Source organism: Pelmatolapia mariae, linkage group LG12 (assembly GCF_036321145.2).
Source record: "Pelmatolapia mariae isolate MD_Pm_ZW linkage group LG12, Pm_UMD_F_2, whole genome shotgun sequence".
Lineage (NCBI taxonomy): Eukaryota > Metazoa > Chordata > Actinopteri > Cichliformes > Cichlidae > Pelmatolapia > Pelmatolapia mariae.
Genome location: NC_086237.1, coordinates 31766204 through 31780083, shown reverse-complemented (window position 1 = coordinate 31780083; position 13880 = coordinate 31766204).

Below are 13880 nucleotides of genomic sequence, written 5' to 3'. Positions count from 1 at the left end.
TGAGCTGCTGGAAGATAATCAGGAAAATGCAGATGACCCAGAGGAGTTTGAGCCAGAGGTTTAAAAAAAAGAGAGAGAGTCAAAGTGGAGCAGCTGAAGAAAGTTGTGAGTGGAAAGTTAACAGAGTGAGACAGGAGTGCCTGATAAATATACTCTACTCTGTGCTACCTCTGCCTCCCCCTTTCTTCTCCTTTTGCCCTTCTTCCCTCTCTTTCAAATTAACCGTGTGGCTTTAATACAATGTGTGTCATGCAGGTTGCCCTGGCGACTCTTTGATCCTGTTTTCCAGTCTCTGCCTCTGGGGCAGACGTGCTTCTCTTCAGTCTGCTGCACACCAGCTCTGGAAGCTCCTGCAGCCCTGAGACAAACCATGGGCTGCTGCGCTCGTCTCGCTCCCCCTTTTTTCTTCCTGTCGCTCTCACTTTCTATTTTAAGTCCTTTTTTCTCCCTCTCCTTATCTTTTTTCTTTCTTCTTTTTTCTTTTCTTTGCTCAGATTTTTTCCATCTCTCTGTCTCACTCTTGAGCGCTCTGCTTCCCTTTGGTCACACCAAAGTAACCCTCCCTCAGCGTGGGCATGCCGAGTGCCCAGGGGAAGGGAAGAGGCCAGGACCTCAGAGGAGCAGCCCTCCCGGGAGAAAGAAGAGAGGCGAGGGACCTCTCACGCTTCCACTTCTCCCCACTCTCTCCATGTCTGTAAAGGTGATTTAATTCCCCTGAAGAAGACGCAGACGGTCTTCTCCTCGCTAAACCTTCACCTGCTCTGCTCATTTAATGCCTGCTGTCTGGCTCGGGGAGTGTCTCGTCCTTGTTGGCAGCAGACCCTCAGTATTAAGCTGCAAAGTTAAACTATCGTCGTCTGTCAAGACTTTTCTAGTCGGTTTTCGTTCACAGTACATTACCTAGCAACAATAACCGAAACTGGACGTTTACTGTGATGGAGACAGTACATTCAAGTCTCTGCAGGCACAATTTATAATTTCCTAAAATGAATCTTGATTAATGGCAGACAGGAAGGGAGGAAGATGCAAAGAGATCTACAAATCTATGGCAAGCCTAATTGTTGGCAGCAATATAAAGTGAAGGTGTGATTTGTAACAAAAGGATAAAACAAGGAAAATTGCCCTCTAGAGAACGACTGCGGCTGACGCTGCACAGAAGCACGCTGAACTTACGCAACACAGTTCAAAGCTGCCAACCACGAGCAATTATCCGCCATGCGAGGCTGCAGCCTTCATCATAGTTTATCATTTGTCTTTTTGGTTTTGATTTTCTGACATCAAGAGTGCTGCATTCACGTCATTATCTGGGCTTTTTTTTTTTTCTTCTCACATTTACAACTTGGTTACAGTTTGTTGTGTGTATACATACACACACACACACACACACACACACACACACACACACACACACACACACACACACACACACACACTTCAGTTAACAGGAAATCTTCCATCAGGTGCTGTTCAAACACGGCCGGTGTTCATTTGAACATTTTAGGGTGCTCCAGGATATTTCATATTGTTGGAAGCAGAAGCTATGTGGGTTTATAAAACAATGTCATGTTTGCAGCATTTCATCTTTTTTAGCAAAACTGTGATGTGAAGTGACGACAAAGCTGCCTGGGTGTGTTTTCTCTCACACTTTCTCTCCCACGGTAATTAAAAACAGGTCAAAGAGTTTGTTTAAAAAAAAAAAAACATTATGGAATATATGCTGTTTGTATTTCATGTTACTTCTGTTGCATAAAAGCAAAGAGTATAATAGCACACTGTGCTCAGAAGTCCTGAAATGGGTGTCAGAAACAATAGATATCAACATAAATACACGTGCAGTTGGCTCACATGTTAAATGACAGCATTCATTTAACATGTCAGCATTCAACAGCTGCAGCATTTTTGCCAACTGGTTAAAATGGTTATAATTTAAGCAGTTTAGTTACTGAATATTCTACTATAAAGTATCATTTTATAAGAATATTAACTGGATTATGTTCATATTCTGGCAACTACTGCTTAATGTATAAAGATATAAATTCATGTCATACAGCACAAGTATAAACAAATGCTATCACACACCAAAAAATGAACCCTGTGAGCTTTGTGAAATGCAAATGTGTGACCCGACCGGGAACCTAACTTTCGTTTACAGGACAAACAAAAGCTGGCATGTTTTTTTAAACTCTGAAAAGAATGCCTCTTTCTCCCCGGCTTCTCCCGTCCAGTGTGTGTGGCAGCGTTTCTCCTGATAAGATCCAGCCAGGAGGTGGAACAGATGTTGCCCTGACATCCATCTGGGCCCTGTACCCCGACTCTGCCTCCCACAGCCGATGCTTTGTGCGGGCCGCTCACCATTCTCGGCCCCTCGTAGTGAGGGGGGAAAGAAAAAAGCTCTCCGCCGAGCGTAGAAATCACTTTCGCTCACGTTTTATCTGAGAAAGATACCAGTCTGTAATCAAGCGGGACCTTTGGGTCTATTCGGGGTGTTTCCTCTTTGTTTCAGCACTCTCCTGCCTTCAACACTCTCACACCCCTTTGAACAACAAACACAAATGACGGAAACGCATCGAAATGATGTAAGCTGGTGACGAAATGTACCCTGGACTAAATAATGGTTTCCAGATCTGTCATATGATTGAGGCGAGTCCAGAAATTTGCAGCACCGTGACATTTTCACTGGTGTCACGGCACCAAAAGCGATAGATTTGTTTACCCTGAAGGTGTCAATCTCATATGTTTAATTTAACCTGATGATTAATGGAAAAGCGGTTGCAGATGAACCACAGTTATGGTGCAAATTTCAAAATCATGTTGTTTAGAGTTTCCACATATGTCAAAATAGGTGGGTCATTTGACGAATAATACATATTAAATTAAGCCTTTCTCTTTTAAATTGCTTTTATGTTAAAAGACAATACCAAAAAAAAAAAAATCCTAGAGTCTCTTGTTAGAGAATATGGGAGTCCAGAATTGCTTTTAATGAAAATTCAGCACTTTCTTAGTAATTCACTCATTTTTAGTCAGCCAGATTTCTGTGTTTCTAGATTTCTCAGAGCTTCCCTCCACTAGACGCTGAAATGTGACTGCAGAGAAATCCCTCCTGTCGCGCACGTTGATCCTGAAGGGTTTGTGGTCGAGCCATAAGACTAATGAACAGCTCAAACCTGATAGAATCTTAACGAGTTACACCCCTGCCAAGCAGTGAGTGAGTGCACTCGCGCTTTGCAGCGACATGCCGGGATCGTTATGGTATGCCTTATGAGTCATTCGAGTGTTTGCTTTTTTACTTTAAACTTTAATTTGACAGTCTTATATTAAAAAAAACAAAACAAAAAAAAAACCACACACACAAGAAAAACATGAACATTAGAGAATATTAAATTAGTCTAAATGTCTACATGTAATTTGATCATGTCAGTTAATCAAGTGGAAATTGAGGCCCTTGGGAACCAAACCAGACAGCTGCCACAGTCATTTCTTTCCAGTTAATCCTATTGGAACAAGGAAGTCTTTATTCACATTAGTTTAGGATGACTGGCAGTCAGACTTCCTCATTATCTCTTTATTTTTTTGTTTTTCTGCAATGTGGAAATGCAAAAAAAAAAAAAAAGTCTGATAAATTTGTCTGCTGCAGGAGCAGATTTGTGAAACCTAACCCTCCAAGTCTCAAGACCACAAGATCTTCACATATTGTGGTCCTATAAATCCTAAAAACTAAAGCTCAGGTCAGTGTGAGTGAATTCACACAATTTCACACAGGACGATAAATGTGCAAAACTGTAGTCTTTGTTTAAATTTGTTCCTTCATGGTCCTGTGTTAGAGTACTGACAAAATACTGCTTACCGTCTTACTTTTAAACTTTTTCAGGAATATTGAGGTAAATTTGGGTATGTACCTCAATACAAAATGATCTCCACTAGAAGTATCCAAAGTTTGTTAGGCGGGAGAAAACCCCCTGTTTTGTATTATGCATGCATTGGGTATTTTGAAACCAAATTTGAGGTTTTGTAAAGGAAACATAAGGTAGTACAATATTTACCTCAGGAGTGCGGAAGTTTGTGTAAAATCCTTAAGTTAAGTTTGTCCTTAAGTTAAACTTAAAATATTTGTTAGGACTACCTTCATGATGTTATTTTTTTTAACCATTTGTGAGTTTTAGATGAGATTAATTTGTTTCTTGCAGGGATCAAACTTTAATCCTCAAACTTTGGAGGAAACCATGCTGTGCTGCTCCGGCCCTTTTGTAGCCACCTAAGCGTCCCTTGTTTTTTCTGCGTGTTTGAATGCCTCATCTATTGGGGGACGTCCGTGGGATTGCGGCCGGCTTGTCACTGAGATTGTTTGTCCTGAGGACGAGATCTGTGTGAGTCCTGTTTCTCTTCCTCTCTCCTCGGCCCGAGTGCTGACGGAGACCCGCATCCCAGGTGGCCCACACATCAAAACGAGGGATTGCGGCTCTTGGTTTTCAGACAAACATCACTCACTTTCTTTGTTGTCTGAGGGACAGGGGGCATGGCGGTTTATCTCCAGAGGATCTCCCTTCACCCTTCCCTCACTATCGCCTTCCACCAGCCCACTGCCCCATCCCACAGGAGCTGCTAAAAGCAAATGTCAGTCAAGGAGAAGGTGTTGCATTCCTTCTAAAGGTCAGTTAGTGGTGGCCACTGAAGGATCTGTTTAGTTCTTCAGTGGACTGGATGTCTAAAAGTTATAAATTCATTTGCCTTTTTCCCCCCCGTTTTCTTTATGTGATGACACCTTTGTCACGTTTCAGTCCACTGCCCTTCCCTTCCCACATACCTGCCACACACGCAGCCAGTGTAGCCTGCTGAGAGCGCCATTCATAATGCGCTGCACATGCGAGCTATTGCTCTTTTTGTAACGGGGACCCAGTAGCAGCTTGCAGTTCAGCATCTCCTGACTCATCTGTGCAGGTGATTCCCCCTCCGTCTCTTCCCCTCCAGGCCTGTAAGGAGTGAAGTGTCTAGGGTACTTTTATGAGTATGACCTTAACATGCTCGTCTCAAGTGGTCTAGACTCAGCGCTCCGTTTACTAGAGTCCTCATCCCACTGATGGCTATCAGAGTTTCTGCTTTTTACTAGTGACTCTCTCTTGTCATAACTCTTTGAAGACTGACAGACATGACGCTCCGACTGTCCTTTTTCGTGGACCTTGTAGAGAATTTACTATCAGAGGTGGAGAAGAACAAGGAATAACAAAAAGAAAGGGCTCTGACATGCACTGCCTCTCTCTGCAGGAGACCAGATGAACATGTGCAGAGTACAGCTGTGGTTTGGCTGCACTCTCAGAAGGTAATGTGGCTTTCATGTAGTGCAGATGCCAGCTTTAAATTACTTTCAACACATATCATGAACATCAGGAAGGATGGATCAGGGTGAAGTTGTGTTTTGTGAGACAGGTGAAATTAAATAATAGATTTACCCCCCAGTGGAGTTATTTTACCTAACACAACAATGTGACATTTACGCCATTCGCCTTGTTGGATTGTAGTTTTTACGAGCCTTGGCCTAACAAGCCGATGCAGTGAGTGTGCAGGCAACAGGTGATTAATCAGTCGCTAATATGTAGTAAATATTTAACAGTTGCCTATAAATTTGAGCCTTTTAGACATTATGGTGTGTTTGGTGTGCTGCGTGGCACAGAGCCAAGCGCTGTAGGTGGATTAGCTCATTGAATCCAAACAGTTTACGGGGAAAGCAGCTCCAGTGACGACACTATGTGGGCAGCTTGCAGCTCTCAAAACACAAACCTTTCATGCGAAAGCGAAAAAGGAGAAAAAGTGAGTCTTTCACAGGGACAATCTAGTAAACATAGTTGCTGCGTAGAGAGGGAACACCTGTGTTTTGCCAAACTTTTGGCATGGAGCAGTTTGATCACTGCCGGAGCCATATTTGGTTTCGGGCAAATTTCACGTTGCCGTTACAGCAATGACGAAACGCACCCTGACTCATGCAGGAAACTGCAAAGTCGGTCACTGATAAAATCCGACGGAACAATAGAAACTGGAGAAAGTGCTGAGATGATTCAGCTTTGCTGGAGTAACAAGCTGTAGATACAAAGTTACATGGTGGGAATAAGATTAGAGCTGAGGCCAGAAATAGTGTTTAAGGTGTTGAGGATTAGGGTTAAATGTCAGTAAGGTCAAGTAAGAGACCAGTGTAGCCTGGCTTAGAGATATTAGCTGGAAGGAGCTCGCTGAATGATTGGTCAGCTGTCAGCTAGAGTTCTGTGCATGTGTGTAGTTAACACATATCTGTGTACTTACCTAGCTACAGCCTCTTTTTTTCACTAAGTTCATTCCCAAATAGACTCATGAAACCTCGAGAAAAGTTCAGTTTCTGCGTTTATTTAACATTTAATGACTTATTAAGTACAGGACTAAACAAATCCCAGGCTTAAATTCATATGTTTAGTAATGAACAGTCTTCACTTTGTTGTCAGCTTTTAAATGTTTTTTGGTCAATTTGAGAATTATTAAATGCCTCCAGTCTGTTGCTTTGGTGTCACATTGCAGTATCCCCTCTCTGTTTACTGTTTTTCTGAGAACTGAGCCTAAACATCCTCTAATAGGATAAGCCAATTCGAGGACCTCAGAAGAAGAAAGAAAAACTGCTCTCTTTACCTACCAGATGGCCCTTCAGTGTTTAACATCTGTGTAGTCATAACAAGTTTATAGTTCTCCTTCTTTTCAAGCTGTAAAATAACTTATTTTTTCCTCTTTGTTTTGGTCAGAACAATCACTGTTAGATGATCTGATCCTACGCAGATTAAGTTTTAGTTAAATTGTATTTCCTGGGATTGTTTGAATTAAAAAGGTTGTCTGACAGCTAATTGGGTCAGTTATGGAGATTTTTTTTTCTAACTGCTTTACTGCTAATAAACAAGTGATTTTACTCCCCCGATTAAAAGCACAGATATTTTCGGAAGGTCTGTGAACTCACCTAAAAGGGATGCTTTGTAACAAATCAGTCTCAGAGCTTAAAGTGGGGCTATCACAGTGCTTATTTGTGCATTCAGTCACATTAGACTGGAGACCATACCACTGCCCCAAAATTATTGTGACTGTGTCCAATGAACTTGCAATCTTGTTGTCTTTGAAATGGTTGCTTTGAAAACGGGGACCAGGTGTGTGACTGCCTGCAGAAGTGTTCGCCCAGTAAGTTGCCATCTTAAAAGCAACTTTGGGGCTTCAAGATGGGAAAAAAATGGCAATAAGGTGGAGTAGGTCTGCTATCAGTCAGCATCAGTTTGGGATTTAATGGGGTCGGGCTGGCAATTTCACACAATCTGTTTGCGATATTACGGCAATCAAGAGTGGTAAATCAGCAGCAAATCACAGGTATGTTGCTGTCTACTAACACAGATTCACATGAGCTGTCCAGCCAGAACCTCACAGACTTAAAATTTGTGACGCAGGTGTTACAGGCTGATAGATTTTGCAGGCGATTTTGCTGCCAAATGATACAAGTGCTGAGTAACATTTTACATAGGATTTAAATCAGAAGATAACCAGTTGGCAACCAGTTGAGTCACTTCCCCTACTGCAAAGAGAGGCGTCGAAGACAAGTTGTGCTCATCAGCGTAGAGTGACGCAGACTGATTGCAACGTATTGCCAATCTGTCTGCATTTATGATTTAGACAGCAGTTATTTGCAAACCTTTACCAGCCCGTCTGACAGTGATTACAGTCAGTTTGGAGTCGGGCGTCCTGGTTTTCCTTACGATTAAAAATGGTCGCCCAGAGGTTGAAGGCGTTATACACTCAACCTCTGGATGACCAGCAACTACTGCAATGTGATGTGGCAAGTTTACCAATAGTTTTTCCAAACTGTAACAAAGTTGATGTCCCATTTTAACTCCAATGTGACTAAGCCATTAGACCAACAACAACCCAAATTTGTAATGTTCCAACTAAAGTGCAACAACAGATAGATGTGTGTTTTGGTTGGCATTTTCTGCTTTTATAAAAAAAAATAAAAATAAAATTATTTTATAATTATTTGTAATTATTATAATTATAATTATTATAATTTGTAATTATTTTAGTGACGCAAACTCACTATAAGTATATAAAATTGTCTGTTTCTATTTATAAATTTCTGCAATTAAACAGGAAGCTTACGGTAAAAGACTGTTTCTGTGTCCGATTAGTCGTGTTTAGTGTTTGTTTTTTTTTGTTTTTTTATTATTAAATAGAGCTTACAATGTAATAACCAGTCACAATCCCTGCAGCAGATCCAGTCTACCCATCAACCTAATTGAAATACTCAAATTTGACTCTCTCTCTCTCTCTCTCTCTCTCTCTCTCTCTCTCTCTCTCTTTAATGGCTGCATCATACATTTAAATAATGGTTTTAACAGCCGGTTCATAATTTTTCCAAATTTAGCCTGATGCGGGGAAAAGAAATGAATATTGATGAGCATAAAAATGATTCACTTTAGTAGAATACTTGTTAAAGTAGGTAAAAATAATTACTGTTCACATTAATGTGCATCAGCAGTAGTAATCCAATAATCTATAATAGAGCTGTACGGAATGCGGAGGTGGCTTTTCTTTTTCACTTAACAAGTCATTTTAAAAACACTGCAATAATTTACAGTAAGCCTGGCCTTATATATTATCTGTTTCAACAGCATGGTATTATTGCATTATTTAATTATAGGACCGTTTCCTACACCATCTTTAGTGTACAGAATGTCATATTTAAAGACTACAAACCAATGAAATCCATTTGATTTAATTTTATAAAATCTTGAAGGTGATTTGATCACCTGATTAAAGCTTTATAAAACGGTAATAACATGTCAACAACAAATCTGAATTTTATTTCTGTTGCGTTCACTTGCACAAAATCCAATTTAGAAAAGAAAAGAAAAAAGTAATGTGCTCAAAATTAGGAGAGTGACACTCTTGTTTTCTCTTCTGTCTCTTCTGTTGCTGCCCAGCGGACAGCCCCACCCTCCAACCCCCAGCCCTCTGTATCAGCCTGGTTCACATACACAAGATTAAGTAGCAAAAGTGACATCCAAGACCAATCGGGCCACCCAAGAGAACCACAACCAGCGGAAAGGCTGTCAGAGCCCCCTTTTGCAACATTAATCTTCAAGCCTCTCCTGCACTGCCAACTCACATCTCCTTCAAACAGGACGGGGAGGTAGAAAACTGAACTTTTCCCTCCCTGAAGGTTTTCTCCTCTCCATCAATTAACTCTTTGGGGGACAATTCATCGTCACCCAGCATGTGCCAGACGACTTCAAACAGAGGCAATATGAATTGCTTTTCCAGACATTTTTAAAAGTTGCCCTTAATTTGGCAACCAGGAGATTAGTGTGGACGTGTGTTCAATTTATTATTCACCTAAAGGCCTGCGCAAAGACATGTGGCACAAAACTTGCACCAAAAACATGCTGTAAAGTGATTTATGACTGAGAAAGCTGTTCTTAAATTGTCTGTTGAGGGCTGTAGAGACATTTCTATGGTCTCTTCTACCCATTAATGGGATGTTAAACATTCACCAGTGGAATTTATCTTGAATGTCAGAGCCCCATTAGAACAGACGCTGAGGCATCGGCATGCTAACTGGCCTACTTTAACCACCTCAGCTACCTTTTGTCTTCTTTACCAATCAATAGCATCTTTGATCTCTTTCAAGGAGGATAACTCTATAGTGTGTTTGTATGTGTGTGGTGGCGGTGGTGGTAGTGGTGTGGGGTGTTATCCTGACCTTCTGTGGGGGTGGTGTCACGTCCAACCTGATAGTGGTGTGAATAGGAAAACAGAAAAGATGAATACAGCAACTGATAAATAGCGGAACATGAGTGTGTTATGGTGTGGATGCCTTCAGTCCCAGGAGAGGGCCTTCCTAACCCCGGCCTTTCTTCTGCCGGAGACTTGAGAAGCGAAGGAGGAGGGGGCGGGATGTCGCGCCATCTAACAGTGTTGCTTTGAAGACAGCAACACTGAAATCAAGCAGCATGCCTCAAATATTTCCTGCTACCTTTCATTAACACTCAACACATGGCTGTGCACCTAAGGATCCAGGCTAGTGAGCTTTATACTGTTCTCGTTGTCAACGTTTGCCATAAAAAGACCAAAACCACCAATGAATTGATCTGATTATCATGTAGTGTGTGCGCCACTGTCGCACATATAATGTTCTTCTACACTCAAGTACCAGTGATGTCCAAAAACACATCAGTGAAACACACTATCACTGCCATTTTTTTTTGTTTCAGTGCCACAGAAATCCAGCCTCTAAATCAGGAATTTCAAGCTAATTTTACGTTGTGGGCCACATACAAGCTATTTTTACCTGATGTGGGCTGGATCAGTGAAACTACATGATAAATGTGTAAGTTCTGGTAGTTCATCAGCCAGACTGTCCTGTAAAGAAAAAAAAAAGAAAACGTCCTTTTTTCTGTGAACTTACCATGAAAAGCATAAATTTATATAGTAGATAGTGGAAAAACAGGAACTTTTTGTCATTTAATTGTTTATCTATTACTTAATTAATTTGGTGTAATATGAATGAAGGGATATTTTTAAGAGAAGGAAAAAAGCTCTAAAACTTGTGAAAATATAGTTAAAGTTCAAAATCTGCGCACTCCTTCAGATTTTCCAAAGCCGTCCAGGTTACAAGAGTTTTCCGGGCTGATTCCGGCCCCCGGGCTTTATGTTCGATACCTCTGCTCTAAGGAATAAATCCTGTATTAATGCACATCTGAAAATAATGTCAAACAAATGGGACTGTTTACTCCTGTTAGTGTAAGGTTTGCTGAAGCCATGGAGCCCAGAAGCACTGGGGAACTATACAGCCTTCCTTATCTCAGTCACCCGCTCTTATTTTTTAAAAAGATTTGCCTTCAGTAGAAACCATTGCACTTGAAGCCGAGTAACACAATCAGAACAAAGGCATTGGCTTTAAGATATGCACTAACACACTGTAGGATTGGTTGGTGACAATAACAACGTGTCAAAGCAGAAAATTCATTTAAAATTAATTAATGCCTCTCGTCTTATCCTAAGCGTTGTTCATGTCTAAGGTTTATTTATCCAGGATTTCAGATCAGCCAGCCTCTTTTTAAAATGCAGTCCAGATTTGGATACGATTATCTGGAGAATGCTATCTAATCCACGAGTCTTTGCATTTCCACCTGGTATTAAAATGTTTCTCCTTATCTACTTCCTTCCCACAATTTGTTCTGATATCAAGCTGAAAATTATGTAGGTGTGGCTGACTGACCACACATGGTGAGTTTCAGGTAAGTGGAAACAACACAGCTTTTTCTTCCCCCCTTACATCTCTGATAGTTACTGCTTCTTCCTGTGGTCTCAGTCAGCCTTGTTTTAGTTGGCAAGATGAGGTGGAGTCAGGTGACCTTTCAACTTTTGAGATTGGTTTTCTGTTTTGCTTTTTTTCCGCTCTCTCTTGTTTTTAAATGTGTTCTCACTGTACAGATTACTTTTACACCTGGTTGAAATGAGATCACAGCACCACCTCCACATGTGGTCCGGCTGATAAGTTATCCAGATACAGACTGCATGTTCATATCAGATGTAAATGAGGTAGGAAATCTCTACTGTCACTCCAGCACAGTAGATGTTAGAGGAGCCTCTGTTTAGAGGGCTAAAACTATCAAATAACTCCTTCAAATTTAAGTTTTTTTGTGAAAATCTTTTTCAGGATATTTCCCGATTTGAAGAAAACCGTTTTCAACTGGGCTTAATCAGCTCGCTGCTTCTGGTTAAAATAAATTAATAATGATTTCAATTTTAAATGTTTCGAATACCTTAAAGAAACTCTATTCAGATTTATTGTACTGGAGCGGCAGACAAAACATACACTCGGTGGACACTTTGTGAGGTATAATTGCTAGTTCTGGGTTTGGACCCCCTTTTTGCCTTCAGAATGGCCTCAAGTCTTTGTGGCACAGATTCAACAAGCTCCTGGAAACATTACTCAGACATTTTAGTCCATATTGATATGATAACATCACACAGTTGCTGCAGATTTGTCAGCTGAACATCCATGATGCAAATCTCCTGTTCCACCACATCCCAGAGGTGCTCTATTAGATTGCAATCTGGTGACCGGCGAGGCTATTTGAGGACAGTGAACTCATTGTTATGTTCAAGAAACCAGTCAGAGATCGTTTAAACTTTATGACATGGTGCATTAATCCTGCATTATTAGGAGATTTATAAAGGGATGAACATGGTCAGCAACAATACTCAGGTAGTCTCAGTTGGTACTAGGGCACCAACACCACCAGCCTGAACCGTTGATACAAGGTGGGATGGATCCATTCCACTGTGGTCTTCTGCTGCTGTAGCCCATCTGCCTCATTTGTGTTTTGAGTTCAGAGATGCTCTTCTGTATACTGTAGTTGTATTGTGTGGTTATTTGAGTTTCTGGTGCCTTCCAATCCCTTTTGCCCCCTCAAGAAGTCATTTTCATCCAGAATGGATATTTTCTCTTTTTCAGACCATTCTCTGTAAACCGTAGAATGGGTGTGTGTAGATCAACAGTTTCTGAAATACTCAGACCAGTCTTTTTGAAGCCAACAACCACGCCACACTTAAAGTCACTTAACCCCCCCCCCCCCCCCTCCCCCTCATTCTGATGCTCAGTTTGAACTTCAGGAGGTCATCTTAACCATGTTTACATACCTAAATACAGTTGCTGCAATGTGATTGGCTGATTAGATGTTTGTGCTAACCTTATAAAATAGGTGGTGGGTGTAGATGGCACACAGGTTTGAGAGGTAAAACTATATCACAGTATCAACATACAGTGAAGTAAGGATGATGAATAATCTGTCAGGATGTTTCCAGCTTTTGCTTTTAAGACCGCGCTCACTCTGTACTTGTTCAGTTTTTCAAGGTTCTTGGCAGGCAGATCACTTCAAGCGTTTTTGAGAGTTTTCCAGTTGTCTTCATGTCTTCTGTCTCTTCATATAACCTCAAGCTGAGCGCATGATTTTTGAGATCAGTGCCGTTGTCGGCGCCAGACCATCTGCTGCAGGACTCACTGTTCTCCTTGTCACTGAAGATAAGTTTTCATGACTCTGTAATTGGGCTTGTTGTCACGAAACACAATTAATTTGGGAACCTCCTTGATAGTTTTGCTTGACTGATGACAACCTAAATATCTAAAACGTTTGGATAGTATTGTATATGATGACATATACAGTTTCTGGAAACTCTATTAGGAACTTTTTCTTAGCTGAAATAACCAGACGGGAATGTGCATTTCTGGCCAATCAAAGCAAAATGAAATACCTATGATATGAAAGAAATCACAAAAAAACAGAAGGCTATAAATCAGCCCCACTCATTGTTCTTTATTGTTGCCCATAAAGAACTCATATGCAGAGATAAGAAGAGATGGGTAGTTGGAAAACGTACTGCGCTTATGTGCAATTCTGTTGCAGTATCAGTTCTTATAAATTTTAGCCTTTAAAGTGTGATTTAGGTGAACTGAAAGCTCCGTTTATTTTCTTTCATAGATTGATTCCTATGAAAGAAAATAAACGAAGCCTCTTACATAAACCTATTAAAAGACAAGCTGGCCAAGCTGTTTTTATTGTCTTAGCATGTAATAAGATAATTAGTGCACGAGTCTGTAGTATACGAAATGATGTAAGAATAACAAACAGCACACTTTAGGTTCTGTTTCACTGTTACTTGCTGTGAGCTCTTGTTTAGATAACCAAAAGTCATCATCAATCTGTGCCTTTCAAAACAAGCTCGGGTCCACACAGTGTTTGTGATGAAAACACACAACACAGACGCACACACACGAGGAAGCTGGTCTTTGGCTGCAGACGAGGCGGCTTGCGTGCCTCACTGCCTTG